Here is a 27537-nt window from a genome sequence, read left to right as displayed (position 1 = left end):
AATAAGACATTTACAAGTTTTATCAGTAAATATTTATTTCAAGGTATTTACTGTATGTTCCTATATTGCTAATTATGAAATATTATTGCATTTTCTAGAAGGAGAGCTGAAAGAAAAGTCGGGATGCACAGAGACTGAAAAATAAACAAACAGTGTTCTTCTTTTGTAACTCCTACAAGTAGGTGGAAAAGGATCATTTAGATAGATATGTGGGAGTGCATAAGTCTTTAGAGAAGCACAAAGATATATAGGGAGAGTTAGTACTGGACTCTGAAATAGATGGTGAATGGATGATTGGAGATTTAGGGAGACCATAACTAGATCACAGTTCTCAAAAGAAGTGAAGTTGGGTTGGGCTCGCAATGGCTAAAACTGGTGTAAAGGATGGGTTATCTGGCTTGATATATACAGAAATAAGTTATGGCAGAGGAGTGGTCAAGAGTGTGTTTGATGTAGACATTGCTAGGTAGGTGATAATAGCATCCTAGAAGATGTGGGAGGTAACAGTGAGTTTAAGGTCAAACTAAATGAATATGTTTGTGTCGAGATTGTTAGATTTAAGTGGAGGAGAGAGGTGAAGAGGCAGTATTGGTTATAAGAAGGGGAAGATGGATAGGTAACATCTGTAAGATAGTGGTTCCTTTTCCACACCTTGATCCTTCTCTACTCCTTACTATGACTATTTAGTATACCAGAAAAAGAAAAGAATCCATATAAATATATGAACTCAAGCAGTACAATAGTTTATAGTCCTCTTCATGGTATCACTTTATTATTATTTTGTACTAGGTGTCTTTCTGCCCCTAAGACTGGCTTTTGGATGTCAAGCTTCCTCTCAAGTCTGGTTTCCTTCAATGTCATACAAAAAGTTCAAGATTTTTATATTTCAAAACCTTCTAACATTCAAGGGAAAACTGAAAAGCACCCACTTCAGAATCATTATGTATTTGAATAGTCTTAAAAGTGAAGGGTAAGTAGTTTGTGTTTGATATCAAGGAGAAGGGATTGAAGCAATGAGCCAGGAAAGTGACCTTTGCAACAACATTTGAAATGGTTATAAGTGGGACAAAATGGGATTTGTCAAGACTAGAAAGGAGGACATTGCAGGAATCAAAATGTGAGATGTTGAGGATTTTGATGAGTATTTTAGATGTGTGGATGGAGAGGAAAGGCTGGATCTTAACGATGTTATGCAGAAAGTGGCGGCAAGATTCAGACATGGCCTGGATATGAGGATCTAGCTAGAGGGTCGAGTCAAAGATCAAACAAGTTATAGGACTGAACGATAGGAAAAAAAATGATGATTATGTCTGTCCTTACTGCGAAAGGAGTGAGGGTAAGGACTTGAGGCAAAAATTGTGAGTTCTTTTTTGATCATGTGGAGCTTCACTGATGATTGGGCATGCACAAGATGATGTCAGAAAGACAGGTTGAGATAAATACAATGTGGATATGTTAAGAAAACAGTTGGGAGATCAAGATTTACCAGGTTAGAAACACCAGCTACTTGCAGTTTGTAAATTTTTTGAAAGATATAAACAAGATATATTAATGCAGTTCATCTGCTCCAGCTCTTAATTTGTCAGCTGCAGACTAGTCATTCTCTGTGGCATCATAATAATCTCCACAGCAACTGACTGCAGTGTTACAAAGAAAAGACATATGATTTCACATGAAGAATAAGCAGCAGAAAAAGATGTATCCTCATTGAACAACATTCTTGTTCTCAAGTGCTTTCAAATCTCCCCACCCAGTGAAAATATACATGACTAATTTTTTCTCTGTACAGAATACCTTTACAAGTTTTCCATGAGGCATGGGTGGGTCCTTACGGTATATGTAATGACGGTATTTTGTAGTTCCATCTTTATTCTCTCATTGACTTCCATTTATTTTGTTTACAGAGAGAAGAATAGTATTTTCTAACTACCAGCCCAACAAACCCCCACTAAGATCCACTAAAAGTTAAGCTGTGCTCCTCTAGTAATAAAGATTACCAACTGAAGCATAAATAAATGATTCTGTTCATGGTCTGGGAGTCAAAATGGAATTAAGACTCTCATAGTTGCATTGGTTCCACAGTGCTATAGGGAAAAAGGTAGCAAAATATTTTTTGTCACTGTAGATAGTAGATATGACTCTGAATATATACACAGAAGAGAACCATTAAGATTGGTACTATTCTTATGCAGTCATGTGTCTGACCCCTAACAACACTTAATGCTCTATATGTTGGTAGCACAAACACAGAAGCAGCAAAGAATTGTGCCTAGGGACATCTCAGAATAATACACTTATTCCACTACAATTTGCCAGTAAGAAAATCTAATGATTGCTTCTCAACTAATCCTTCTTAGCAGGGAAAATTTCTTTACCATCTTTCAAAGCCTACAGCATGAAAAACAATTTCTTTTTGTGGTAAAAGTAGTGTCTGTAAAATCCCAGAAATAATATCCTTGTGGATATTTATGCACTTTGTTTGTGGTCAACTATCACATAACCAGGTTAGAAATAAATCAAAATATCTTAAAATTAGCAAATCAATTCTTTAGAAAAGCTGAGAAGCGGCTTTTGCTCAGTGCATTCTCTAGTTAGTGAAGCTAAGGCAAAGGAAGCCCATCTCACCCACTTGTGATGTGAAGTTTCGGGTTATTAATATTGGATTATTATTTGCTCTTCAATTACTGCAGCATGTTCTATGCTGAAGTTGAGAGACAGACTTTTGGGTTGCTTGCCCTGTTTATTTACAACATTCACTAGATTATGCCAATCCTGATCAAAGAGTCACTAGTGTCTTTTGGCCTACATATATTTTTTTATTTTGCATGTAGTGTGGTACTACCTAATCCTTGTATGGAAGGTTCATTCAGGACATTGAATTCAATCTGTGATGTCTGATTATGGTGACATCTCATCTGGTCACACATCTTCTGTCATGAATTTTAACTTAGACCAATATTCCATGTAGGGAGCCTGGAGTTAGAAACCATAAAGCCAGACTCTTGCACTGAACAACAACAGAAATGACATATCCAAGCCCAAATATCACGCTCCATGATGTGCGTAACCAGATCTAATGTGATGCGATTTTGCTGCAGCAAGACAGCCCCAGTGAAATGTCACATGAAGACATGATTATAACAAGATGACATGAGGCCTGCAGTAGCAACATTATTCTGGTAGTTTGGTCAAAGTTATTACTCGGAAAGCAGGTGGCTTTTGTTGCTCCACTGCTCATACACTTGACAGTTTGTGGCTGCACAGTACTTCTTGATCATCTATGTGATGTGATCTGCACAAGAAAAAGGAAATGTTATTTTCTGCCAGCATGCTGACAAACACCACATCTTCCTCCATAACTTTTGAATCTCTCTGTGCACTGAAAAGCTGTTTCACTTTCTTATCAAAGATCACACTGGCAATGACAAGACTGTGAAATCACTTCCACAACAAGTGCAAAGCCAAAAAGTGTTACTCCAGTCCTGCCCCTTTTTGCAGCAGCTCAGGAACTTGCATTTGCAAGAGGTTCTCCTCCTATTCTTTTCTGGAGCTCTCATTTCCCCTGATTAAACAGAGTAATCATTCTGAATGGATACATCTGTGACTGTATGAAGACTGTGAACAAAAATGGACACCCATAAATGCAGCTTGAGGATCAGTGGCAAGGAATAAAATGAAGTTAGCATGAGAGCAAGCTGGCTAGAAGGCACTGAGATTTTAAGAGGATCTTAAGGGTTCCCCCCCGCCCTTCTCTTTTTTCAGATTCAGAAATTATCCCTCAGGGTGAATACTATATTTGCAGCAAGTAGGGATTTAGCTGCATTTCATTAGCATTTCTGAGAGTTGGGTGGCCTCAGGACTCTTTCTGCAAAATGTGCCCTAAGGGCTTCAATATGCACAGTGCAGGTGTGGATGTTGCCTGTAAGAGTGCTTGTATGATAAAAGGTGCTAATGTCTTGCACATGAAGTGTAATTGGTGTACAAACTCTCAGGATGAATCTTCCCATAGACAGAGCTAAACAAGCCATTCAGTAATTTGACCCAGAAAGTCACTCAGGGTATTGTATGGATTAAAGCTCTTCTTTGGCTGGCAGTTGAATTTCTGAGGTTCCTGGGTGTTGCAGAGCACTTGTGCAAAATGGCGAGTAGACATTCAGGCTCATCTTTCTACCCCAGGGCTTTTCAAACTTCATTGAACTGCAACCCCCTTCTGACAACAAAAAATACTACATGATCCCAGGAAGTGGGGGCAAAGCCTGAGCCCACCTGAGTCCTGCTGCCCCAGGCAGGGGTGCACCATGCCAAAGCCCACCCCAGGGAGCAAGCCGAAGTTTAAGGGCTTCGGCCCTGGGCAGTGGGGCTCAGGCTTTGGGCCTGGGCTCCAGCAAGTCTAATGCCACTCCTGGTGACCCCATGAAAATGGGGTCCCAACCCAGAGTTTAAGAACCGCTGTTCTAGGTCATGTGGTCTCTGCGCAGCCTTGGCTTACGTGTGAAAAAGTCAGGGACTCGTGCAGGAAGAGGAAAGAAGCCCTGGAGAGAGATTTCAGAGTAACAGCTGTGTTAGTCTGTATTCGCAAAAAGAAAAGGAGGACTTGTGGCACCTTAGAGACTAATCAATTTATTTGATGAAGTGAGCTGTAGCTCACGAAAGCTTATGCTCAAATAAATTGGTTAGTCTCTAAGGTGCCACAAGTACTCCTGGAGAGAGAGAGAGAGATTGAGGCAGGCAAAAGACAGCTGCTTCCAGGGATGGGGCACAGATCCCTGACTTGAGGTTCTGTGAGAAGGGAGCTGGCTGTGTGATGCTTGTTATGCCCTGTTCAAGGCAACAGGACTGGTGTACAGATCATAAACAAACCTAGTACACTAAGATGATATGTCACCAATCTTCTGCTTCAAACAGGAAGCTGACCTGCAAGGTCCTAAAAATCTGTCTGGGGCAGGCTATAGGAAGGAGCACACAGCAAAGGGCTTCAGTAAGCGGACGGGCTCTCACGTAAGCATTCAGTGCCCATGCTCACTTTTAAAAAAATTCTCTCTCAAGAGTAAAGAAGTGGCATTCAGCACGGAGGTCTACACTTTGTATTTAACCTTGTTTGCACCCATTTCTAGTTGCTCTGCCAAGCGAGCATGAATAGAAACAAGAGTTTTCTTCTCCCTGCAATGCACTGGGTGAAGGCTTCTGTGAGGAATGAAAAGATGGTATCCATTTGGAGCTAATGGTCTGAATTAGCAGTCAGTAGACGTTGAAAAAAGGTGTTTTAAAATGTTTTACTTTAAAGTATCTCCAGCTGATTAAGGTTCCACAGCTTTTCTGTCACCTTTCAAACCCACCAAAGGTATCTCCAGGGTGGCGGTGTTGCGGGGGAGGACTGGTTATTTCACCACATAGTGCAGGGAGAATAGCATCTCTATTGCAGGCTTCAGGATGTTCCAGATCCTTCTTATTGTCCTTGCTATATCCAGCATTTTGGCACTGAGGTCACTTTGCTAATGGGTGTCAAAAGCTTCACTTCATATCCATACAGTACACGCATTTCATCCTGATTAGTAAGTAGTAACTTAAGTCACAATTTTCCAAACTGGCTACCTAAAGCGTGGTTCCAGAATTTGCCAGCGTACCCATCCAAAAACCTACCTGAGTTTTTGTGCATAAAATGTAAGCAGTTACACTTGCAAATGGTCATTTTTATGCAGTTACCTGTTTGGCAAGAGGAAGTGGTGGTCTGTGGGTGCAAATGCACCTCTGTGGAAAGTATATATTTATACTTTTAAAGTGTAATTCAAATGGCCAGATTTTTTTTTTTAAAGTTTTTTCAAAGCTTACAAATAACCATCAGTTCTGCAAGCCCAAATGTAGAGGTGTTGTCTTCTACACTTGTAGAATTTCGGCTTTGACTTCCTATCAACTTCTTTAACATTATTTGGTTAAAATAGTTTTCCCCTTCCACTTATAAAAAATACAAGTTAAATCCATTAGCATACACAAAAAACCAAAAACCCATAAGCAATCTTTGTACTGGGGTCTGGAGCACCGTTTAAACTATTGCAGTTTAAAACATGAATAGCTGAATGGAAGAGGACAGTGAACCCACTGAGGTTCAACTTAGAGGATCATCATACACTTAGAAGCCTTGCCTAAGTAAGGAGTGAGTTTGGAGTGCTGAATAAGTTGCTCTGGCAGAAGAAAATCGACGGTATCAGCCACAAAAGCCTTTAGTACTACTAATAAGCCACTGTTAGGAATAGGCCTGATTGGAAAGCATTTCCAGCAGAATTTTTTTTTTTGTCAGAAAACTGTTTCATTTACGTTGACATGTATGACAGGAAAGTGTCAATTTTGACAATACTTTTTTATGGGGAAAAGTTGGAACAAATTGTCTTGTTTTGATAATGCTAAAGTAAAAGTTTCTACTTTATCATTGATTCATTTAGTTCAGAAATATTTTATCATTTTAATATTTCACATCAAAATTGAACATTTTTACCATATCAAAACAATTTGACATCAAAATGAATGCATTGGTAGCCCTACATCAAAACTTCATAAGGTTAATTCCATGGGAAATTTGGTTCTCTGTTCCAGTTTGGAATGAAAAAAAGTTGAAGTCTTTGAATTTCCTGTGGAATGGAAATTCTCTTTTCTGGTCAGGCCTAGTCGTGTATCAGTCATCTGTGGCCCATATTGAGACCTTTTTGCACACTGAACAACAGTATTTAACTCTATTAGCAGCTCCATCAACTTCAGTGGAAGTGACTTGATTAATATGTGATTCAACAAGGGGGATCAGTACATGACATTTATCCTAACTTTTTTTTCCTCCACTGTTAATGAGGTCCTCTCTGCAGAGCCAGTGGGAGAGTGAATCTAAACTGGCTGATCATCAAATAGAGCTATTGTCCTTCTCTCTCCAGTAGACTTTGCCTTGGAAGGATGCACTGTAGTTAGATGACCCAACAGCTGTTGGAAACATGACATCATAAAGCAGAAGAACCCAACAAAGCTGGTATAAATTAAGCAATAATAGTCTAGGTGTAAGGCATTTTCTGGGGGATTGATAACCAGCTGGGAGGAGTTAATGGCCCAAACTGTGCTTTGGATCATTAACTCCAACCAGTTATTAATCTGCAGGAAATTTTTCTTGCTCAGATTCTTGCTGTGATCTCAAAGTGACAAGATTTTTTCCCCATTTAATCCTACCTGCTTTATACCAATTGCACTAATAGTGTGTGTGGTGGGGAGAAAGCATATTGATCACTGATCCTAGTAGGGGAAGACAGTGGAATCATTGAGCAGAGATCCTTGAGTGCAATGCAGTCTTCCCTAAGAGAGAGAGAGAGAGAGAGAGAGAGTGTGTGTGTGTTTCATAGGGCTCCTAGATTTCACCAGTGTGTGTTATGGCAGTTCGGATAACCAGTTACAAGTCTGTATGGCAGGGAGGTATGTACCAACTGGGCCAGCCCCAGATGGTGTTATTTTGGCTTAGTTCCATTTTGGGATTAGTTGTCTCCTTTTTCACATGTAGGATGTTACAGAGATGAGACAGGGAAATGATTAAATAATTAATGCAGAATTTTATTCAAGGAGTCCTGTTATTTAAGCTAAAGTAATTATTCCATAAAGGAAGTTGCCCCACAAGTGCTTCTAAAATATGAAGATATAAAGCAAATACATTTTTATGTCTTCTATAAATAGCCATGTAACAAGAGAAGCTATTGATGAGTGTGCCATTGTCGGAGAAGCTCAATAGCATTTCCAAATAAATCACATCCACAGCATTTTACAGCTTCCTAACAATAATTGAAGCTAGCATCTTATTTTTAGTTAATGCAATCAAAGGGATCGCTTATGGCTTAGTGTCATTTTGTGCATATATTTATTATTTTGTACTCAAAAAGGTGAAATGAATGAATCCCTGACTGAAAAAGAAGAGCTCCTCTTTATGCTCCCTCTCCTAAAACATCAGGGACAGCCTCTTGAAATCATCATCAACTTAAACAGCCCCTCTAGGGCACATATCAGTGAAGAATCATGGTCAAAGTAATCCCTTGTGAAACTCTGTTCACTGTGATAAAGTTACACCAGTGATGAATTTGGTGCTGGTTATGAGGGGAGAAAATGAAAGGTCTGTGGATGTTAAGATATTTATTTCACCTGTATGTTCATAGTCTAAAAATACAGGTAGGCATATTAATTCCTATTCAGAATTGTTCTCTCTTTCTGCAGTGCAAGTATAAGCGAGAACCTATAACAGTACAGGGAGGAAGAATAAGAAAGAAAGAAAGTTAAGGGCTGCCATGTTCAAGACATACCCAGGGCACTTTGTGGAGCCATTTTAGAAATCTTATTGTTTTATATCTAGTATTTTGGAAAAAAGAAAAGGAATACTTGTGGCACCTTAGAGACTAACAAATTTATTAGAGCATAAACTTTCGTGAGCTACAGCTCACTTCATCGGATGCATACAGTGGAAAATATAATGGGGAGATTTTATATACACAGAGAACATGAAACAATGGGTGTTACCATACAGACTGCAACAAGAGTGATCAGGAAAGGTGAGCTATTACCAGCAGGAGAGCCAGGGGGGAAGTGAGGGGGGTGTGTGTGGAAGGGAACCTTTGGTAGTGATAATCAAGGTGGGCCATTTCCAGCAGTTGACAGGAACAGTGGGCGGGGGGGGGGGGGGGGGGGGGGGAGAAGAATAAACAAGGGGAAATAGTTTTAACTTTGTGTAATGACACATCCACTCCCAGTCTTTATTCAAGCCTAAGTTAATTGTATCCAGTTTGCAAATTAATTCCAATTCAGCAGTCTCTCATTGGAGTCTGTTTTTGAAGGTTTTTTGTTGAAGAATTGCCACTTTTAGGTCTGTAATCGAGTGACCAAAGAGATTGAAGTGTTCTCCGACTGGTTTTTGAATGTTATAATTCTTGACGTCTGATTTGTGTCCATTTATTCTTTTACATAGAGACTGTCCAGTTTGGCTAATGTACGTGTCAGAGGGGCATTGCTGGCACATGATGGCATATATCACATTGGTAGATGTGCAGGTGAACGAGCCTCTGATAGTGTGGCTGATGTTATTAGGCCCTACGATGGTGTCCCCTGAATAGATATGTGGACACAGTTGGCAACGGGCTTTGTTGCAAGGATAGGTTCCGGGGTTAGTGGTTCTGTTGCGTGGTGTGTGGCTGCTGGTGAGTATTTGCTTCAGGTTGGGGGGCTGTCTGTAAGCAAGGACCGGCCTGTCTCCCAAGATCTGTGAGAGTGATGGGTCGTCCTTCAGGATAGGTTGTAGATCCTTGATGATGCGTTGGAGAAGTTTTAGTTGGGGGCTGAAGGTGATCTGTTTTTCTTTGTTGGGCCTATTCTGTAGTAGGTAACTTCTGGAAACTACACCACCTGCTCAAGAAACTCCCTAAAAAAGCACAAGAACAAATCCGCACAGACAGACTGGACCAGACTAGACCAGGCACAGACCGAGCTGATCCTCAGGACTGAACTGGGTAGTGGCAGATCCAAGAGGACCTTGGTTGCATAAAATGAGGGAGAGGAGTAAGAGAAGAAAGGAATGGGAGTAATGAGGGACTGCTCTCATAGGGTTCAAACTTGAGCTCTAGCAGTCATTTGTTCCTAAGTCAGGAAAAAGAGTTAGTGGAAACATTGGCACATGACCTCAAAGGAGCACATATAAACTTGGCCATATCTGTCAGTAATTCCCTGCAAGCTACCTCACTTTTATGTGAATTGAGCATCACCCAGCTAGTCCTCATCCACAACCTATTCTCCACCAGGCGACGTGTGAGGCTGGATCATTCCACTTGGGTTCAAGGAGAGAGAGAAAGTTGGTGCCCTCAGTGTACATAACATATGCCTCTCTGCTAACCACCCCAATGGTATACCGGTAAACAAGAGGGCTAATGAAATGGAAGCTTGTTGTACACCCACAAGAGTGCCATTACTGAGGAACAATTGCATGACAGAAAGATACAGTGCTACTTTAGAACAGATGTGTCCCCTCCTGCTAGGATCCATAGGCATGTTCTTAACACCTCATGTTTAATCATAGAAGTCCAGTCTACAGGCCAGTCAGCCTCACCTCACCTCAGTCCCTGGAAAAATCATGGAGCACGTCCTCAAGGAATCAATTCTGAAGCACTTAGAGGAGAGGAAAGTGATCGGGAACAGTCAGCATGGATTCACCTCAAGGGCAAGTCATGCCTAACTAATCTAATTGCCTTCTATGATGAGGTAACTGGCTCTATGGATGAGGCGAAAGCAGTGGACGTGTTATTTCTTGACTTTAGCAAAGCTTTTGACACTGTATCCCACAGTATTCTTGCCAGCAAGTTAAAGTAGTATGGGCTGGATGAATGGACTAGACGGTGGATAAAAAGCTGGCTAGATCGTCGGGCTCAACGGGTAGTGATCAATGGCTTGATGTCTAGTTGGCAGCTGGTATCAAGCAGAGTGCCCCAAGGGTCTGCCCTGGGGCCGGTTTTGTTCAATATCTTCATTAATGATCTGGAGGATGGTGTGGACTGCACCCTCAGCAAGTTTGCAGATGACACTAAACTGGGAGGAGAGGTGGTTATGCTGGAGGGTAAGGATAAGATACAGAGGGCCCTAGACAAATTAGAGGATTGGGCCAAAAGAAATCTGATGAGGTTCAACAAGTGCAGAGTTCTGCACTTAGGACAGAAGACTCCCATGCACCACTACAGACTAGGGACTGAATGGCAAAAGGACCTAGGGGTTACAGTGGACGAGAAGCTGGATATGAGTCAGTGTGCCCTTGTTCCCAAGAACGCAAAACAGTATTTTGGGCTGTATAAGTAGGGGCATTGCCAGCAGATCAAGGGACGTGATCATTCCCCTCTTTTTGACATTGGTGAGGCCTCATCTGGAGTACTGTGTCCAGTTTTGGGCCCACACTCCAAGAAGGATGTGAAAGAATGGGAAAATATCCAGCAAAGGCCAACGGAAACGATTAGGGGACTGGAACACGTGATTTATGAGGAGAGGTTGAGGAAACTGGGATTGTTTAGTCTGCAGAAGAGAAGAATGAGGGGGGATTTGATAGCTGCTTTCAACTACCTGAAAGGGGGTTCCAAAGAGGATGGATCTAGACTGTTCTCAGTGGTAGCAGATGACAGAACGAGGAGTAATGGTCTCAAGTTGCAGTGGGGGAGGTTTAGGTTGGATATTAGGAAAAACTTTTTCCACTAGGAGGGTGGTGAAGCACTGGAATGGGTTACCTAGGGAGGTGGTGGAATCTCCTTCTTTAGAAGTTTTTAAGGTCAGGCTTGACAAAGCCCTGGCTGGGATGATTTAGTTGGGGATTGGTCCTGCTTTGAGCAGGGGTTGGACTAGATGACCTCCTGAGGTCCCTTCCAACCCTGATATTCTATGATTCTAAGTCCTAGAAATGTAATGCTGGGAGGGTTTTTTTTATAGGTCATCTAGTCCAATCTCCTGTACTGAGGCAGGACTAAGTATTATCTAGACCCCCTCCTCTTCACCACCACGTGTTCGTCTAACTTGTTCTTAAAGACTCAATGACAAAGATTCCACAACCACTCTTGGTAATTGGTTCCAGTGTTTAGCTACCCTTACAGTTAGGAAGTTTTTCCTAATGTCTAATAAAGTCACCCTCTATCGCATTATTCAAATCATTTAGGAAGCTTTTAATAGAACCAGACACAGGACAGTTTCCTGTGGGACTTCCAGCTTGACTGTGAACTATAAGTAGTCTGAGTACAGTTTTCCAACCAGTTGTGCACCCACTGTGACAGGGTCCCCAGAGTGCAACCTGGACTGTGGGACCGCTCAGCCCTCCAAAACCCACCAACCTGGGTTGGCCCTCACACTGTGATGCTAATGTCAAGCTACAAACTTCTGGCAGGTACTGCACACAGACATCCACAGGCAGAGACACACTCAGAGTTGCATGAATGCTCTCCCAGCCACTCATGAACCAACAATAAAGAGGCTCCAGTCAATTCCCTTAGCTCCTCAGGCTTGCACCCCAGAACTGTACTGTCTTGCCCTGGTCAAAAGCCTGGCCAGTGTAAGTTCATTACCCAGTTCACTACTCCCTCAGTGTGGAGTGGATGCACACTAGCCTTTGTAAACTGAGCTGAGATTTCCCAAGGACTTCAACCAAAACACACTGTTTTAAGTAAAACAGATGTATTAACTACAGATAGATTTTAAGTGATTATAAGTAGCAGGCATAGAGATCAGAGTTGGTTATTTAAGAAACAAAAATAAATTCACAGTATAAGTTCTACAAACAAACAGGATTTGAATCAAGCCATGTCTCACCCTGACAGATGGTACAAGCAGGTTACAGATCCTCAATTCATAGACTGGACTCCATTTCCAGCCTGGGACCACCCTTCCCCAGTTCAAAGTCTTTGTCCTCCAGATGTTCCTTCGGGTGTTGAGTTGGGGGATAAGCCAAGTGATTATGTCACTTCCCCTCATATATTTTCTTCCAGATTGCTGGAAAGATCTTTGCTCTGACTTGGGGATCTGGCAGTCCCCATTGGTCAAGTCATCTCCACTGTATATGTTGTCTCTGATTAGTCTCTGGGATGGCTGTTGGGAAAGTGGATTCCCTTTATTGGGCTATCAGCATGTGTGGCTGGTCTTTTGTTGTAATTTAGAGGTTGGTATGTCCCAGCTGCACAACATATTTCAGTAACACATACAGCAATGTGTCATAACTTCACATACTGTGACAGTACACACAATCTAACAGGATATTAATGTTCAACAGATCAAGACTTTCAAAATGATACCTCACAAGCCATACTTTGTATAAAACATATCAGTCATATCACCATGGTGAATATGGGGGTTCCAGGGTGCTACTTTGAGGTATGGAGTGTCATGCGTCCCCCCTTAGTTTCTTGCAGGAGTGTTAGTCACTGACTAACATGGAGGCAGTGTGCCCAAGTGAACCACCTTATAACAGGTTCATCTAGGCTATATTTACCTAGTTTGCTTAGAGAAGATCACATGATGTAGAACTGATCAATGAAATTGTTTTTAATTGTCCACTTTATTAATATAACTTCATAAGCAAAGTTTTATGAATGAAACATTCATTCATAAAACCAGTTACCCCAATAACTGGCTAATTGAATTTCACTTTCAATCCAATTGCTGCTTAAATCATTGAAACTTACACTGTTTCAACATTGTAACTTCTGTTCACTGTTTGCCATTCCTGACACTTGTCCATATTGTAACTCAAACTCCATTTTAACTTGTCCCAAACTCCATTTTAAATGCTCACTTCATTTTGTAAAAGCTTGCTGCAACCTTCATTTTTGCAAAACCCTGCTGTAATCTTATTAGTTTAGATGTGTGAATGAGGTATGTATGGATGATGGAATCAACCTTCAGCCCCAGCCTGTCCTGATGAAATAAAGTGTAAACACCCAACCCACAGCCCTGACAAAGTAAGAGGGGTCCACCCTCAAAAGAAAGAGCAAAAGTACAATTGCAGAAACATCAAAGCCAGGTCCTAGGCTGAAAGTCATGTCTGCAATTGATTGGTGATCAATCACACCGGACCCAGAGGCAGTGTGACACAGCAAAAGCTATAGACTCTGGATTCAAACTAAAGCCTACAGAAAGGATGGGTGAGATGGAAGACTTTGAAGGGTAACATTCTGCTGCCAACGTGGAAGGGCATCGGTGCATGCCCAACAGAGACCCAGCTCCTCCTTGTGCCCGGCTTTCCTGGCCTGTTAGCCATCACAAGCTACGAACCCAAGCCATGAACTCAAGCTACATTCAGGACTGGTAACTATACAGCAGCTTCAGAACCTGTGTGTGTGTGAATGAATGTGAAACTGAAAGAAATGTTATAGCTATAACTGACTGCCTACTAGGATTCTTTTTGTATTCACAATAAATGTGACATTTTGTCTTATCCCCTTTAATAAGATCCTGCTGGTTTTTATTGGTATAATAATGAGACAGTATCAAAACCCTGACTCAAGTCAAGATATCACATTACTGCTTAGGCTTGTTATCCTGATAAAGAAGGACGTTAGGCTGGTTTGACATGATTTGTTCTCGACAAATCCATGTTGACTTATCACCTCATCTTCTAGGTGTTTACAACTTAATTTTGTTATTTGCTCCATTATCTTTTAGGTACCAAAGTTAAGCACACTAGGGGTTAATAATTCACTGGGATGTCCTTATTCCCCATATATATTATATGTATATATAGGGTACTATATTTGCCATTTTCTAGTCCTCTGGGGATCTCTCTAGTTAGACTTCCAGCGCCAAGCTCCTTCCTACTGGTTTCTATAGGTTTTTTTCAGCCTGTTGGTCTGGTTGTCCCTTCTCAGGGTACTGTTTCCGACCAACTTTCAGCAGCTTGCTGGCAGGAGTGCCTTTCTCCAGCCGGCTTACTCCACAGGCAGCCACCCTGCCCTGCTGCTTCCCAGCTCTTTTATCCTCTGAGCTGGTGCAAGTGTAACACGGACAGACCCTGGTCATCGTTGGGCGGGGTCGAACCTGGGACCTCAGGAGCTTAGTGCATGAGCCAAAAGACAACTGGCTGTTAGCGAAGGCTGTAGAGCAGACTCATTTTATCTCTCTCTTTAAGTGGTCTCGGTGCCACTAGATGGGACAGAACACCACACCCAGAAGGTGTGTGGGTTACACAAGGCTGCCAGTCAACATTCACTAGCAGGACCTGCATGAGCCCCTTGGTTGCTGGGTCAGTATGGGGTATATTCACCCCATGACAGACACCAGAAATCAGTGAACCCCAATTGGTCTCCTACTGTTGTTTACCAGTCAAGATTAGGACAGTCCTTGGGTGGTATCAGTAAAACGTTAGACTGAATTAATCAAAACAATCTCCTCATATCTTTTCTTAAGCAGTTTCAAACAACAGGTCATTGTGACAGTTTATGAAGTTTCACTCACTTTTTACAGTTGAGATAAGGTAAATTTGTAGGCCAGTTATTGCAACATCTCCAGACACAATCAGCACAGTCTCTATTCTGTATCCAGGCCTGTAACCAGAATGACAAGGTCAAAAAAGCCAGCTAAATCTAGATACTGGGAAAGTGATTTTACCACAGCCTTTTGTCAGGGTTCCCTCCCCACTCTGAACTCTCGGGTACAGATGTGGGGACCCACATGAAAGCCCCCTAAGCTTATTTCTACCAGCTTAGGTTAAAAACTTCCCCAAGGCACAAATCCTTTGTCCTTGGACGGTGTGCTGCCACCACCAAGTGATTTAGACAAAGAATCAGGGAAAGGACCACTTGGAATTCCTACTCCCCCAAGCCCTAGACCCCCTTCCTGGGAAGGCTTGAGAATAATATACTAACCAAATAGGTAAACCAGATTCTTAGAAAACAGAACTTTATAATAAAGAGAAAAAAAGTAAGAGAAGCACCTCTGTAAAATCAGGATGGAAGGTAACTTTACAGGGTAATCAGATTCAAAACACAGAGGATTCCCCTCTAGGCAAAACTTTAAAGTTACAAAAAACAGGGATAAACCTCCTTCTTAGCACAGGAAAAATTCACAAGCTAAAACAAAAGATAATCTAACACATCTTGCCTTATTTGCTTACTCTTTTTGCTATATTGAGACTCATTTTAGAATGGTTTATAGGAGAAGGAGTTTTCTGACCTGATGCTTCTCAAGAGAGCTCTCCCCCACCCAGATTTGAAAGTATCTTCTTTCACCATTGGTCCTTTTGGTCAGGTGCCAACCAGGTTATTTGAGCTTCTTAACCCCTTACAGGTAAGGAGGAATTCTAGGTTACCCTTACCTGCATGGTTATGACACCTATCAATAATCTTAACTAGAAATGGCAGATTATATCCATGGTGACAGTTGGTTAGATTGCCCATTTCAAGTATTCGTTTATTGGTAAATGCTTCCTTAAGGGAAGTTAGAAACCTCTCTAAAGAAGGCATTGATGATCGAGTAGTAACAGATCCAGCACTTTCCCATTAACCTTCATTAGCCAGGAAAGCATTTTTTAATTTTTTCTTAACATATCATTACAGGTAATGGGTACTGGTCCCAGCTCTGAAGCCACCAATTAGTTTGTTACAGGAAGTTCTATCAATGCCTTAAAGGACTGTTTTCTCAATAAGTCTTGCAAAGATACCGCAAATAGTTGTGCAGAGAGCCAACTGATTGCCAGAGTCCGTGAAAGCAAAATTACTGTTACTACTAATCAAACTGATGGAAGGTGGTGTGGGTGCAGGCACACTCAGACAACCATTGCCTGCTGACAGTGCAGGGGGGAGAAGGGGGCACAACCCTGGAACAGGGTGAGTCCTTCCCTTTCTCTCTCCCCCACCCCACCGCCCTCTCTCTCCTCCTGGAATGCAGTGAGCCCCTTCGTGCGGCTCCCAGCTGTTCCTCCCTGCTGGGTGCAGCTCGCTGGCTCAGATACTCTGCAGGGAGGTGGGCCTGGCCAAACTGTGTGTCTGAGCAAACTGAGGGGGCATGTGATCCTGCATGCCTCCTTCCCCTCCCCCGCCCACATGTTGTCTCTGCACACTCTTATTCTAGATTAAGGGGGAAACAAATAAAGACTATGGGAGATCAGGGTGCATCTCCTCTGCAACAGGAGATATCTAAACTGAACACAAAATGGCAGTTGCATAGCTACAGAAACCACAGCCTGACTCATCTTTTATGGACTTCATAACTGATTAACAGGAAAATATTTGGTTAAAAGTGATTAGAGGCAATTAATAATCAGTGGATAATAAAACAAAGATGTTCTCTTAGAGGTGCTAGCAATGTTAAGCCCTCTACATTTCTAAAACAGATGTACACAGTTATGACCTTTTGGAATACAAGATCTCATTCCTACTAAGATGCTACAGATTATTTCCTGCATATAAACAGTCTCCAGCCATGAGCCTCATAACCCCTGCTCTCTTGCTTTCATCCTTGCCAACAGTCAGAATAACCTGCAAATGCTTCTTCACTAAAGGAGTACAGCTACAAAAAAACAGACAGGAACACTGTGAGGTGGTGTGTCACCCACCCTGTACTTCTTCCCTCCCCGCCCCCACCCCCCATGCCTAGGCCCAGTTGGCACAAGCTTTCACATTGTCCAGATGGTGGCCTTCCGACTCCTGCTGCAGCCCTTTCTCTGCCTAGTCAGTGAATGCCAGGCTTCTAGTGAGAATCTGAACTAATTTATCCGATAGGTATGAGAGAAATGATGTCACCCTATTAGGTAGTACTACTGATTGGAAAAGCAAAGAAAGGAGTCAGTGCCGGAGGAGCACATTTTATTTCTGCACTTTCTGACTGCCGCTCTAGTGTGTATAGGCATGTAACTTTAGGGAACCAGGTTAATGACAGAGTGAGTTGCACACAACTAAACAATTCTATTGAGCACTATGTGTGACCATTTTGCCTCTTCAATATTTGGCTGAAAGATTGAGTGTTAGGGGAATGCTGAGTACTAAAGCACTGTACAGCTGTAGATACTTGCATACAAAAGTCTATCTACTTACCTTAGAATAGAATTGAGCCTGAATGAAAACCCCAGATATAAATTACTCCTGGACTTTAGAAAAGGTCAGGTCTCAATCTGAACTTTGCATCTCAGGCCCAATTATCTAACTCTGGCACCATTCACTGAGTTACCCTGTCCAACATGGATCCAACTATAAGGGCAGAATTTTGCTTTTACCATATTTGCAAAAGTGGAGAGCGAAAATGAGCCAAGAGATCGTAATCTGCAAAGCAGGAGTTTCTTTTCCGCTATATAAACACATGTAAATTTAGTGTCTCTAAAACGGTGCTGGCCTCACCACTTTAGACAATGAATCCTAGGACAGATGTAGCATGGAAAGTGGCAGAAATGTGCCTCACTCTTGACCTAAAAGGGGCCATTCTGATGCTGGTAAACCAAGTGCCAGCTCTGGCCAAGGCCCTAGGCGTTTAGCTAAGAACTGAAACTCATAGCTGGAAACCAAACCAGCTCATCTGTATGGTAGTTTTGTTCAAAAAGGTGTATTAGTCTTATAAGAATTATTTAGAATTTAGACCATTAAATGCTTATAAATTGCTGCATGTGTTAATCTCACTTGTAAATCTGTATTCCCTGCTATAAGGAAATATGTAAGTTTTGCTTTATAACTGAAAATGTTTGCTCTGAACTAATGAGCCCAGGCACAGGATTTCTCCCCCTACCTATTCAAGAAACCCATCAAGATTAACTGAGCCATTAAGTAACATCACAACATAAAGGATTGCTGAATGGCCCTATCACATTTTGGAGATGCTACCTGCAAGGGAGCAGGTCTCAGACTGGAAGAGTAAATGTAAACATGTAAATGTAATCATCTGATGAAGTGAGCTGTAGCTCACGAAAGCTTATGCTCAAATAAACTAGTTAGTCTCTAAGATGCTACAAGTACTCCTTTTCTTTTTGTAGGTACAGACTAACCCGGCTGCTACTCTGAAACCTGTAAACAGACAGAGTCACAAGAAAGTTTTTCATATATTTGCTGTTTGAATTCTCAGAGGGCCAGAGACAGTAAAGCAGAGAACCCGCAGGTCAACCTAGGTTGGCCCCGAAAGACATTGAGTTGACAGATCACTATAGCTCTGTCACCTTTAGGATTTAGACTGTAACTCATTTGTGTGTATGCTTGCTTTAACCTGTGTCAAGGTTCCTTCCCCACTCTGAACGCTAGGGTACAGATGTGGGGACCTGCATGAAAAACCTCCTAAGCTTATCTTTACCAGCTTAGGTCAAAACTTCCCCAAGGTACAAAATATTCCACCCTTTGTCCTTGGATTGGCCGCTACCACCACCAAACAAATACTGGTTACTGGGGAAGAGCTTTTTGGACACGTCTTTCCCCCCAAAATACTTCCCAAAACCTTGCACCCCACTTTCTGGACAAGGTTTGGTAAAAAGCCTCACCAATTTGCCTAGGTGACTACAGACCCAGACCCTTGGATCTTAAGAACAATGAACAATCCTCCCAACACTTGCACCCCCCCTTTCCAGGGAAATGTTGGCTAAAAAGCCTCACCAATTTGCATAGGTGACCACAGACCCAAACCCTTGGATCTGAGAACAATGAAAAAAGCATTCAGTTTTCTTACAAGAAGACTTTTAATAGAAATAGAAGTAAATAGAAATAAAGAAATCCCCCCTGTAAAATCAGGATGGTAGATACCTTACAGGGTGATTAGATTCAAAACATAGAGAACCCCTCTAGGCAAAACCTTAAGTTACAAAAAAGATACACAGACAGAAATAGTTATTCTATTCAGCACAATTCTTTTCTCAGCCATTTAAAGAAATCATAATCTAACACGTACCTAGCTAGATTACTTACTAAAAGTTCTAAAACTCCATTCCTGGTCTATCCCCGGCAAAGACAGAATATAGACAGACACACAGACCCTTTGTTTCTCTCCCTCCTCCCAGCTTTTGAAAGTATCTTGTCTCCTCATTGGTCATTTTGGTCAGGTGCCAGCAAGGTTACCTTTAGCTTCTTAACCCTTTACAGGTGAGAGGAGTTTTTCCTCTGGCCAGGAGGGATTTTAAAGCGGTTTACCCTTCCCTTTATATTTATGACAACCTGTAAATAACATTTCTTTTTCCTAATTAATAAGCCTTTAGATAGTTCATTACAGGATTGTCTTTAACATAAGATCTAAGGTACAAATTGTCCTGGGGTAAGTGGCTGGTCTCTTGGGACTGGAAGAAACCTGGATATTGTGTGATTTTTAGTGTAAGTAACCATTTAATTAGTAAGTCCAGCTTGCCTAGGTGGAAAGATAGACTGGAGAGCCTAAGAGGACAGGCTGACTCCAGGGTAAGACTGATATAGTGATCTAGGAGTTCACATTTGTTATGGGATTTGTGAAATCTAATTCTGGAACATAGCACCAGTTTAGGGTGTCTTCCCAGTTTAACAGTCTGCCTTGAGATAGGCACTCAGTCATAAGCCATTTCGAGCAGCATGACAGCCACCAGTAGGGATAATTTACTCAATGTCTATTCAGTCCTTGGCCTCTGAGACTTCCAACAAGGGGATTAATTAATGCTAGTTTATGGGGATGTTTTCTATGATATTGATCCTCTCCCCAGCAGACAGGACTGAGACCCATCAAGCGCATTCCGCCTACGTCCATGGCCAGTCATTAGATTTGTAACAATTTTCATTACAAACCTGGACTGGATTCAAAGTAGAGATTAAAGACTCTGGTCCTGATTTTCCATTGTCCTGGAATCCATGATTCACAGCAGAGTAAGGTAAGTAGAGAGAGAGAGAACCCACGCTACCCTTCTCACCTGGCAGCATTTTAATACCCCCCTTTGCACTGCTGTAGCTGACTCCATAAGGTGCAGAGCAATGGAACAACATGCCTGCTATCTCATTACCAGCCCTTCAGTCCTATTATATATAGGCAGTGTAGCAACTCCAGACTGTAGTGTTTAGATTTGCACTGGAGGACTAAAATCCTTCTTTCAGTATAAAAATGAAGTATTTTTTGTATTTGGTATGGTACTACTCCACCAGTCTGCCACCGTTGTGTGGTTTTTCTTGTTCCCTTTCAAAAGTTTGCTTTGGTTTTACCTCATTTATTTGGGTGACATAGAAGGGTTTGAGGGAACTGAGAAGGCAGGGGAATACCAGTATTTTCCTATCATCTGTCTGACACATCTGCTGTGGCTTGCTGAAGACAGTAGTGGGAGAAAGGGAGTCACACTGTTCCAAACCATAGCAAGGGTGCTTCTGTAGCTCTCCTTTCTGCATAGTCAGCCAGTTACCAGGTCTCTATGCCCTGGTCAGTGCAGGAGTACTTAAGGGTGTGCACCTGTTTGACAACGAGATTTTATTTTAGTTTTAAAAAGGCAATACAAGCACATTACATACTTGTGCAGTGAGCGTGTTGATAAAAATCTCTTAATCTCCCCAAGCTTTTAGAGGATTTGGACATGTACGTTGTGAGTGACTATATGTGGGAAGTGAAAAAATTAGCTGTGGAGGGGATATGTCTGACAGTCAAGTGCATGTGGATGTTATGATGTTTGGGTGAAATGGAGTTATTGTTGATATTACCGTAAACCTAACTGGGGATTTCCTTGGTATTTTGTTAATTGTAAAGGCACATGCATGCGCGCACATTTATGTTTTAAACTTTTTTTTTTTTTTAAACTATTGCTGCAAAACCTGTTCTGGTTGCCATTTGACTAAATGGCAAAAGACTAAATTTTCCCCTCTCAGAAAATTTTTTTCCTTAAAAATAACAAAACACCCTCATTTTTAACTTTTAGGTGATATAATTTTAGTTCTTTACTGCTTCTTTAGTGTGTTATCACTACCATCCAACAGTAGTTTAGTGCAATCCTCTGTGCCCTTTAATCCTGTCACTTCAGTGTAACCATTGTATGCGTATCTTCTAGGTCCCAAACAAGAATTTCAAGAAACTTTACAAAGGATAATAAAATGTATTAAATTGTCCCTTCTACAATTCAGTACATAGAGAAGTGGGAGCGACAATTCTAATTTTTCTAGGAAAGCCTGGTTATAAAGCTGCATCATATTAAAAACAAATTACACATTCAGCTTGGAAAGAAATTTCAAAGTGTACCAAAAAACATAAGTCTGTCTGATGCTTTGGGATTTGCATTGCTCCGTACACCAGAGAGAGCACCCCTATGCTCCTTTAAATGTAGTAAATACTTAACCCTGATTGCTTGGTGTTTGCTAGTTTTGATCTTCAGTGTATGAACCATGTGTTAGTGTATGTACGTTTCTCAGTCATGGTCAGCTTTTGTAAGAGGATGTATAGAAGGAGCTAGTACAGTGAGACATTCCCCTCTTGTGTTGTCTGGACCGGTAATCTGCTAGGTCGCTCTAATCCTTGACTCTGGGAGCCAGCTTTACCCTGCTCTGTTGAGAGAACCTCCACTCTTGGGCTGCTCATGCACAGCCTCTAGCATGTGAGCATCTCCTTGGCTTGTGCAACTGAATGACACTAGCCAATATCTCCGGTCCCAGACACAACCCAAGCAACCTCCATCTTGCAGTGTCTAGTTATGCCCGCTGGACCTGCAAGCTTATATGAGTTTGTCAATTTTAACAAGGAAATCGATCTGTACCAGGCTTGTTATCCCAAGGGGAGTCTGTCATGCTTCAGACCAAACACACTCCTTCAGGTAGAATGAACAAACAGCTTTAACAACTATAAAGATAGATTTTTAAGTGATTATCAGTTAAAACATAATAAGTCAGATTTGATCAAATGAAATTAAAGGAAAATGCATTCTAAGCTGATCTCACTTTCAGTACCTTTATAAACTTAGATGCTTCTCACCACAGACTAGTTGGTTGCTTTTCAGCCAAGCTCTCCCCTTTGATCAGTGCTTCAGTCACTTGGTGTAGTGACTAGATGTAGGTGGTTGAAGACAGCACACGCACAGGGCAAATGTCTCTCCCTTTTATCATGTCCTTTCTTCCCTCTTGGCTTTGCCCCCCCCACCGCCGCTTCAGAGTCAGGTGAGCATTACCTCATCACAGTTCCAAACGGACCAAAGGAAGGGGGGGTGACTCCCTCAGAGTCTAACAGATTCTTTTGTTGCTGCCTAGGCCAGCGTTCTTTGTTCCTGTGAGGCTGGGCTGGGTTTGTCCCATACCTGCCCTGATGAGGTGTGAACTGCCTCTCTGCTCTTGGAGAGTTTTTGCCTGGGCTTATTTTAAGCCATGAGGATACATTTTCAGCCTTATAACTACATACATGAAATTATAACCTATAACATTAATGTAACAATTACTATAACATCACTATAACAACCATGCTCAGTGCATCATGAGCCTTCTGAAGACACCTGACAAATTTTGCATGGGATACCACACAATCATTTTATAAATATTAACATGGGGGTGTAGGGTGTTCCCCTGAGGTAGAGTGTCACATACAGCAAGCATCACTAAAACTTATTTGCCACTCCACAGTGTCATTATGCCCTGATTTCAGTCTAATTATAGTAGGAAGTTATTAGAAGTATCTCAAATGGTAAGCACTGACTTTTGAAAGTTGCTCCCTGAGTCTCTCTCAAAAGACCTTTGTTTCACTGCCTTTTGGAAGCCTTGGATTGTCAAGGATTTTCTATGCTACTCTATTCTTCCAGTTTGAAAGATGTGTTTTCTTCTTTTTTTTATTAGGGCTGTCAAACGATTAAAAAAAAAAATCACAATTGCAATTTTGATTGCACTATTAAGCAATAATTTAAGTATTTTGGAGATTTTCTGCATTTTCAAATATATTGATTTTAATTACAACACAATACAAAATATACAGTGCTCACTTTATTACAGTGAATATTTGCAATCAAAAATAAAGATATAGTATTTTTTCAATTCAACTCGTACAAGTCCTGTAATGCAGTCCCTTTATTGTGAAAGTGCAACTTACAAATGTAGAATTCATTACATAGCTGTACTCCATAACAAAACAAATGTAAAAAAAGTCCACTCTGTCCTACTTCTTGTTCAGCCAACCTCTAAGACAAGTTAAGTTTGTTTACATTTAGGGGAAATGCTGCTGCCCACTTCTTATTTACAATGTCACTGGAAAGTGAGAACATGCATAGCACTGTTGTAACCAGTGTTGCAAGGTATTTATGTGCCAGATATGCTAAACATTTGTATGCCCCTTCATGCTTCGGCCACCATTCCAGAAGACATATTTCCATGCTGATGCTTATTAAAAAAAATAGCGTTAATTAAATTTGTGACTTAATTCTTTGGGTGAGAATTGTCTGTCTTCTGCTCTGTGGTTTTATCTGCATTCTACTATATATTTCATGTTATGGCAGTCTTGGATGATGACCCAGCACATGTTGTTCGTTTTAAGAACACTTTCACTGCAGATTTGACAAAATGCAAAAAAGATACTAATCTGAAATTTCTAAAGATAGTTGCAGCATTTGACCCAAGAATCTGAAGTGTCTTCCAAAATCTGAGAGAGATGAGGTGTGAAACATGCTGTCAGAAGTCTTAAAAGAGCAATGCTCTGATGTGGAAGCCACCAAAAAAAGAAAATCAACTTTCTGTTGATAGCATCTGACTCAGATGATGAAAATGAATGGGCATCAGTCTCCACTGCTTTGGATCATTATCAAGCCGAACCCATCGTCAGCATGGAGGCATGCCCTCTGGAATGGTGGTCAAAGAATGAAGGGGCATACAAATGTTTAGCATATCTGGCACATAACTACCTTGCAACACTGGCTACAACAGTGCTATGCAAATGCTTGTTCTCACTTTCAGGTGACGTAAATAAGAAGTGGGCAGCATTATCTCCCATAAATGTAAACAAACTTCTTTGTCTGAGCGATTGGCTGAACAAGAAGTAGGACTGAGTGGACTTGTAGCCTCTAAAGCTTTGTATTGTTTTGTTTTTGAGTGCAGTTAAGTAAAGAAATTCTTCGTTTATAAGTTGCACATTCACAATAGAGACAAGTCCTGTAGTGCAGTATGAGGTGAATTGAAAAAAAAAAACTACTTCTTTCATTTATCTTTATTACAGTGCAAATATTTGTAATAAAAATATAAAGTGAGCACTGTACACTTTGTATTCTGTGTTGTAAGTGAAAACATACTTTAAAATGTAAAAAACAAATATATTTATAATAAATTTAAATTAATATTCTATTATTGTTTAACAGTGCGATTAATTTTCTTCATTGAGTTCATTTGAGTTAATCACTTTAGTTAACTGCGATTAATTGACAGCCCTATTTTTTATTTATCTCACACAAAGAAGAGAGAAAGTAGCTATAACCAGTGCAGCTTTTGGAGAAACAAAAACAGATACAGCATGGAGAGCAGGCTACATGTGGCCCTCACCACGGCCAGATTAACCCATCACTGGGTCACTATCTGTTAACGAGAATAAAAAAAACCAAACCAACCAAAAAAAAAAACCCCACACACTTCAAGGATGTTCTCTTTTCCATACATTCCACTGCAGTAAATTCCCACCCCAGCCTATTCACTTACTGCTGTTGGAGAAGGAAGCAGTATATTTACCGTGTCCTCTTCTCGCCTTGGCTCTTTTGGGAATGGCAGAGAGTCCCAGAGGTGCATAAGGACAGTCTCTGCCAACTCATCGACTAGTGCAGATTTGTGCATAAACTGAAAGAATTTCAGTCACTCAAGTGAGTGGCATTGTGATCCCAGGGACCTGATTGCAACACCACTCACTCAAGTGAGTGAAGTTTTCAGTTCATGTGCAAATCTACACTGGTAAATCACAAAGAAATTTAGCCTCGTGCTCCCCATATCTGGCCCCTAGGCACATGTCTAGTTTGCCTATGTGTTAATCTGGCCCTGGCATCTAAAATGATTACATGGTCCACATTCAGGGCTTAGTAGATTAGTCCTTAACAGTTCAGAGCCTTATCAAAATGATCATAAATACTAAAGCCTATCAGTGGAAAATGGCAATTTGCAGTTACCACCTCCTTCAAATAAAAGATCTTTTCCTTCAAGTTTAGGATTTTCCTAACTACCCCATTTCTAGTTTCTCAGTTTGGGATTGAATATTTGTAAGTGTGATAGCTTTAGGTTCATCTTTGTTTCTTTATCTCATACAAAGAATTACAAAAGGATATCAGAAGCTGTCCAGGCCTAATTCTTATCTTTGTGACAATCAAAGTATAAAGACCAAGGCCAGTTGCAAATTTGGAGCCTAAGGGCAGGTCTACACCATTGCATAAGTCGATCTAATTTACATCACACAGAGGTTTGAAAGAGACCCCCTCACCCTGAGTGATGCAAATTAAAGCAACCTAAGGGCTATCCACACTGGTGTTATGTTGGCAGGAGATGCTCTCCCGCCAACATAGCTTCTGCCTCTCACAGAGGTGGAGTAATTATGCCAGTGGAAGAGCTCTTCACCAGATGTACTACAGCTGGTTCAGTGCAGCTGCACCAACGTAGCTCTTTTAGTGTAGACCTGCCCTGAGTCTAAACTGTGATTGTGCTAAAGAGCTGAGCTATTCTGAACATTTGTAGTAAATATTGTGATGGGTTCTCTCTACTCACCACAGGCTGGCACCACATCCTGGCAGTTTTGGGGGTTAACTCGGTCAGGCCAATGCCCCTTCCAGTGGTTATACCCAGCCAGTTTCTCTTTTGCCTCGGTCTACAGTCCCTCTCTCACTTCAGGAGCTGCTGTAGCCACTTCATAACTCAACCTTCCAGCTAGGTCACTATCATGGGTCCCCTTCCAGATGGCTGTTTGTCAAGGTTCTTACTCTCCAGCAGTCTCAGGCAGTCTTCTGCTTTACTACCTCACAGGGCCACTCCCACAGTGGCTGGCAGGAGAACCCAGGCCCACCCTCTACTCCAGGTTCCAGCTCAAGGACCCTCTACACAGCAGATAATGTCTATTTCTTGTACCTTGCTGCTTTTCTCTGAGCCACTTCCATACCTCTTGGCTTTTACCACTCCTCTGGGCTTGCCAGTCTCTTCATTTCCTCCTCCCAGGGAGTAACTTTAGGCAATGCATCTAGAGCCCCTCAAACACTTTCCCCAGGGAGTAAATACAATCTTTACTCTACCACACCTTCTGCTTCCAATTTCCTGTCTTTTGTAGAAGCCCCACCTATCCCTCACAGGTGAGCTTCTCTAATTAGCTGCCTTCAGCCTAAAGCACCCCTGTTTGAGGGGGATTAACTGATTGGGCACACCTGGCCGAAGTCAGGTCTTGCAGGATCAACGCAGGGAGCACACCCCATCACAGACATATAAGAGTATTTTTCACTGAGTCCACTCACCACCACATCTGGGAATTTTCTCTTTCCAGGTCTGACGTCCCTTCTACTGCTCACTGCACATACTGCTGCCTTTTGTGTTCTCTCTCTTTGTGACTCAGGGTGTCTTGGCCCTCCAGCCACTGCCCAAATTGGTGCCACTTCTATTCTGGGTTCTAGCTCAAGGACCCTCTAATCAACAGCCAAACTTTGCACCATCTTAATCCTTGCTGCTTTTCCCCTGTGCCTTCTCCTGTACACTCTCTACCTAATTTCCCATTCTTCCCCCGCATCCAGAGAACGGCTAGAGGCTCCCTCAGTACAGCCCCATTCTACTGCCAGCTTCCTGGTGTTATCCTAGTCCCACCTGTTCCTTCCTAGTTGGGTTCTATCACTATTCAGGGGTTACTTAGTCCCTCAGCTGTGGTCTATCTGGTTAATTGGCCTTGCCTCAGCCTCATTAACCCCTTCTGTGCTGGTATAGGGTGAACACCCCATCACAGTATTGAAGATGAAAACACCTACAGCAGTCACGAGCAATATAACTGTCCTTTTTATTACCCCATTGGTAGTCATCTACAATTTTAAGTGTAATGTGCTCTCTCTGCTATGGCTCCTCTCTGTATGTATAGTTGTTCCCCAGTTTACATGTGCCTATTTAACACCGACAGACCCTAGTCGTCAGCCAGAGGGATTGAACCTGGGACCTATGA

The 27537-nt window shown here is 41.7% G+C and overlaps 1 long non-coding RNA gene across 2 annotated transcripts; it reads right to left on the bottom strand.

The window, feature by feature from the left end:
• Positions 1–1358: 1358 nt before the first annotated feature.
• On the bottom strand, positions 1359–27179 carry LOC122465077. Of its 2 annotated transcripts, none has more exons than XR_006289643.1 (3): positions 26849–27179; positions 14971–15059; positions 1359–3292 (listed from the first exon to the last, which is right to left on the bottom strand). It is a non-coding gene; the product is annotated as an uncharacterized LOC122465077 (long non-coding RNA). The 2 variants fall into 2 exon arrangements; XR_006289644.1 differs by lacking the exon at positions 26849–27179 and adding an exon at positions 26503–26620.
• Between the last annotated feature and the right edge of the window lie 358 nt (positions 27180–27537).

The sequence above is a fragment of the Chelonia mydas genome, chromosome 3 (genome assembly GCF_015237465.2).
Source record: "Chelonia mydas isolate rCheMyd1 chromosome 3, rCheMyd1.pri.v2, whole genome shotgun sequence".
Classification (NCBI taxonomy): domain Eukaryota; kingdom Metazoa; phylum Chordata; order Testudines; family Cheloniidae; genus Chelonia; species Chelonia mydas.
This window is presented reverse-complemented; position numbering and strand designations above follow the sequence as displayed.